Source organism: Lupinus angustifolius, chromosome LG15, assembly GCF_001865875.1.
Source record: "Lupinus angustifolius cultivar Tanjil chromosome LG15, LupAngTanjil_v1.0, whole genome shotgun sequence".
Classification (NCBI taxonomy): Eukaryota; Viridiplantae; Streptophyta; class Magnoliopsida; order Fabales; family Fabaceae; genus Lupinus; species Lupinus angustifolius.
In genome coordinates this window covers 4,690,560-4,696,365 of record NC_032023.1, presented here as the reverse complement: position 1 = coordinate 4,696,365, position 5,806 = coordinate 4,690,560, and positions in this window count along the sequence as shown.

Here is a 5,806-nt window from a genome sequence, read left to right as displayed (position 1 = left end):
AGAACAGCACCACAGGACTCTGCTTTTGGTTTAGCTCAGATGGAAGCTATGGAGCAACGGCTCAACAACCGTATGGATCTTCACTTCCAAGGGCTGAAAGACTCATACTTTGCAGGAATGTAACAATATGAAGAGCGTCAGACTGCCTATTCAGACAACCAATTTCAGGTGATGAGGAATATGATTCAATCGACTATTGAAGATCAGAATGCTATGTTTTGTTCAGAATTTCAGAGGTTACTGTGCTTATCCAGGGTGACCAGAACATTGCTATTCCTGATGATCAGATTGACCATCCTCCACCTCAACCATAGTGTAGAAGACTTTAGACCTAGGCCATCTTACCCTTAGGTTTATTTCTTCTTTATGGCACTTTCTGGATTCAGTTGTTGTTTCTGTTTTTAGGACTTATTCGTATCTTTTTATCTGTCTTTGATTGACATATTATGGTTTGTAATAGTTGCTGACTACTTTAACTCTTTATGCTATTCCATTACTTTTGTGTTTTAATTATGTCGAATAGCTTATTTGTTTATGTGAATGGTTCTTGATCATATGAGATTTTATGCTAATTACACTGCTTTATATGCTAATTGAGTTGAATAAATCTTGTATGCCGTTCTCTTTACCTATTGGCTATTTCATTGTCTAAACAAGCGCATTTGTTCAAGACACCCAAAAATAAAACAGGTTAATAGTTAAATCCCAAATTAATTCATTAACTTTGTTTTATGCTTAACTCTATCTCTGCCTCATTTTTGACCTGGGTTATCTTTTTGAAAATGTCAAAAGGGGGAGAAAGGTTGTTTTGTTGTTTTTGATTGTGCAGGTTAACCGTAATAACAGCTTCCGAAATATTCGCGCATCATATCAATCATGCCAACACAATCTTCAAGCTAATTCATCAAACAATTGTTATTACAATTGGTGTAGTGTTTGTCATCATCAAAAAGGGGGAGATTGAAAGTGCGCATGTCAAGAGGAGCACTTTGGAAAGCTCTCTCATTATATGTCATGGTTTTGATGAGGACAACTTGTGCTAATAAGAGCTTGAAGATCATCAACAAATCAACATGCTTAAGTCTTTTGATTGGTACTAGACTTAGACTAGAAACTAGTTTAGGTTGAGTCTAAGGCTTAGGTCACCTAACACATGTCTCATATGCATAAAACTTTTAAATCATTTCATCTTTGAGATATGTCATATATAATATGTTCATGCATCACATAAATACATGTATATATGCATCTTAGGCATAAACTTAGTGTTAAACATGCATGAATCAAATGCATAACATATTTGAGTTTTTGTAATTGAAAATACATATGAAGATATGTTGTTAATCGATTAAGGCTTACGTTAATCGATTAATCTAACTGTTTGAAAAGTTGTTGAAACTGAAAACTTGAAAAACAGAACTAGTTAACGTTTTTGAATCACGTTAATCGATTAAGAGTGCTTTAATCGATTAACTGGGCTTCAGAACTGATTCTTTATAAACTGCGTTTTTCAGAATTGATCTCATAAGTTGCATGTTGCATTTATTAGAGAGTTAGAGCATTTTTCGTGATATTTGTTGCATCTAGTTGATATTGCATTTGTGAGTTTAGAAAGGAGAGAATTCTATGCTTTAGGATTGAGTGGCATTTCATGATATATTTCTCATCATTTCATCTCACATGTTTATGCATATTATTGATGCTTTCTGTGAAGTTTTTACATTCTGTAATTTCTATTTTGAAACTAATACATTGTCATATTGCATGAGTTTGTGTTAGGTGCTTAGAGTAAAAGTCTTGTGTGTCAAATATGAGCTTTGTAATTGCTTAAGTTTACTCTAGTTTTGTTGTGAAAAATTGTTGTAACATTGGGAATCTCCAGGTGTCGTACCACGATTGAGTTGTATCTTCATATTGCTTAGAGTTCTTGATAAGGAAAGAACAAGGTTCTTGGGTGGGGCTGCGCCGAAATAAAGGTTTTCTTTGTCGGTAGGAAGGGAGTCAAACCACAGAATAAGGTTCTTTATTTTCTTGTGAATGTCTAAGTGTTGTAATTGGATGATGTGCTTGTAATAACATTGATTCAATTATAGTGAAGAAAATCTCCCAGATCAGCCGGGAGGCCCGGATGTAGTTTGCAAGTGGACACGCAAACGAACCAGGATAAAAATCGTGTTGCAGGATTTTTTTCTCTCTCTTTCTTTCTCTCTTTATTTCGTTTAATCGGTTAACTTGTATATAGAATTAATTGCTATATTCTGTATATTTGCTATACTATTAATACTTTGATAAAATTGTAAGCTCTGTGTATTCATTTCATTATCGGTTAATTGTCGTGCAAGAAACCGAATCTGCCTAAGCTTACTATTCTGTTTTAATCGATTAAGACATTTGTGTTAATCGATTATATTCATTCTTTTAATCGATTAAATTGGGGTAATTCAGCATTAAGTGTTGATATTCGAAAAGTGGATATTCTAACCGCTACACCTATTCAACCCCCCCCTTCTAGGTGTATTTTAACCACTGATACCTAACAAAAAGGAATTGCTAGCTATTTTATTTGCATTGGAAAAATTTAGAACTTATTTGATTGGGGCCAAAATTATTATTTTTACTGATCATGCCGTAATGAAATAGCTTCTAAAGAAACCTGACTCCAAACCAAAGTTAATCCAATGAGTGCTACTTTTGCAAGAATTTGACTTAGAAATCCGTGACAAAAGCGGAAAAGATAATCTCGTGGCAGATCACTTATCAGGATTAATCAATAATGAAGTCACAAAATGAGAAAGAGAAATAACTGAATTATTCCCAGATGAAAAGCTCTTTCTCATTCAAGACAAACCATGGTTTATAGATATAGCCAACTATAAAGCCTCATGAATCATTCCTGATCACTTCAACTATCAACAAAGGCGAAAGTTTCTCAAGGAGGTCAACCATTATGTCTGGGATGAGCCATACTTATTCAAAGAAGGAACCGACAACATAATAAGAAGATGTGTTTATTCGAAAGAGGCTTAGAAAATTTTATAGCATTGCTATAATTCCGCCTATGGAGGACACTATAATGGAGAAAGAACTGCTGTGAAAGTCTTCCACTCTGGTTTTTCTGGCCCTCTATTTTTAAAGATACCAAAAATTTTGTTCAAAAATGTGATGCATGCCAAAAAATTTGGTGACTGTTGATTATGTTTCTAGATGGGTAGAAGCATTAGCTACAACAAAGGCATATGGAAAAACAATTATAAATTTATTGAAAAACAATATTTTTACCCGCTTTGAAACACCAAGAGTACTCATAAGTGATGCGGGATCTCATTTTGTAAACTCCCAATTACGCAAGGTTTTGGAATTTTATAACGTTAGATATAAGGTAGCATCATCTTATAACCCACAAACCAATGGGCAAGCTGAAGTATCCAACAGAGAATTGAAAAGAATTTCAGAAAAACAGTCCCATCCTCAACGAAAGACTGATCAAAAAAGTTGGATGATACTTTTTGGGCATATAGAACTGCATTTAAATCACCAATAGGCCAAAATCCATACCAACAAATTTATGGTAAAGCTTGTCATTTACCAGTTGAATTGGAGCATAAAGCCTATTGGGCACTTAAGTTCTTAAACTTTGATTTAAATAACGTAGGAACAAAAAGAAAGAATCAATTACATCAACTATAGGAAATGAAGTTCCAAGCCTATAAATCTTCGAGACTGTATAAAAAAAGGCTAAAAAGTACCATGACTCCAAAATTGGAATAAAATATTTTTACAAGGGTCAAAATATACTTTTGTTAAATTCAAGATTGAAATTGCTCCCGGGAAAATTCAAAACCAGATGGACAGGACCATTTGTGATAAAAAAATGTTAAAGAATATGGAGAAATTGAATTGGAAGATTCAAAGTCTCAAATATCTTGGACAGTGAATGGACAGAGGTTAAAACCATACTTGGGTGATGACTCAGGCTCCATCATCAGAAATGCATCAGAATAACCTCTACAAATGCAAATTTCCTTTCAGTTAAATTTTATTCTTAATAATTGTCCATATTCATCAAACATCTTCTTTACAAACCAAATTTTTTCATTGGCTTGAGGACAAGCCATCATTTAAAGAGGCGGAACAAGGTTGATGCATATGTAAAAATTATAAAGAACTTATTAATTTTGAGGATGTACATTTATTTAGAAAAGTAATTTGTTTGTCCATAAAAACTCATTTTGTTTAAAATAATGAATTTAATTGGATAAATGAAATTAATTGACAAGATTGCATGATTGAAAAATTGCTAGGCATATTTTTAAGCTTTCATTGAGCAAAATGAGGTATAAGCCTAAAACTTTTTTGTGAAAAATCACATAATGTCATAACAAGAAAATTTTGTGCAAATGAAATTTTAAAGTTGTGTAACATGATTGTTGCAAACATTTTTCAAAACGAAAGTATAAATCCGAACCAAGTAAGGGAGTGAGCCAAACACATGTGAATATGAGTGAAATAAACATTTGTTTTAGTCTTAATTGCAAAGATTGATACGAAAGGATCAAGGCATGTTTATTCTTTAGTTGAACCAAAAATGGCCAAAAAGTCTAACGAAAAATAGGATCATCTTTGATAAGCCCCTTTGAGCCAAACAAAGTAAATTATTTTTTCAAACAAACCCATGAACAAAAATTTCTAAGTAACTTAGCATGAACTTTTTTAAAAATGTTTGAAAAAGAATAATTTCGGGCGAAGTTGGTGGACTTGGCTTTTTGAAAAGGAAAATTGATATTTTTTCAAATTTCTTTGAAAAAATAACAAAAAGTTGTAAAATAAATGGAAAAACAAAAAGAGATTGAAAAATGCAATGAAAAAGCCAAAAAAGAAGCCAGGGTTCAAAAGCTACAAGGTTAGAAAAAGAAATTATGGGAAAATAGGAGTAAAATTGCTTGATAGAAAAAATTTGAAATTTTTTGCTCTCTTGAAATAAATTTGCTTATCCAAGAAAAACCATGATTTTTTTCAAGCCTAGTATCATTACAACAAAAAACAAGTCCTTAGTGATCCTTGATTGAAAATGCAATTTTAAGAGAATAAGTAAGAAAAAGAGCAAGTTCAAATTACTACATGCAAATGATTGAAAATTGAGTGAAACATTTACATCCCTTGAAAAGTTCTATTTTGAACTTGTGTGCACTACAAAGACTCTTTCATTGAAAAATATTAGCTTTGGTTTTGTTACACATTTTTTATGAACATAAGCATGGGATTGATGTGTGAAGCATTATGTGTAAAATTCACAAATCTTCAAAAATGTCATTGAAAATTTTGAGCATGCGTATGCAAAATTCGAAATCATGTCAATCTAATCATAAAAATTAGCCAAAAATAATTCGGATGTGCTTTACCATTTGTTTGAGGACAAACAAAGTCTTCAGTTGGGGGAGTTGATAAGTGCCGTAAATACCTAAATTTCATACACTTTTCATGGCACTTATCCTATGTTATTCATGCAAAACCAACTTCGTTCAACAATTTTTAGATCAATTTGAAAGTGTGCATGTCAAGAGGAACACTTTGGAAAGCTCTCTTTATATATCATGGTTTTGATGAGGACAACTTGTGCTAATAAGAGCTTGAAGATCACCGACAAATCAACATGCTTAAGTCTTTGATTGGTACTAGGCTTAGACTAGAAACTAGTTTAAGTTGAGTCTAAGGCTTAGGTCACCTAATACATGTCTCATATGCATAAATCTTTTTAAATCACTTCATCTTTGAGATATATCATTCATAGTTCATGCTTCACATAAAT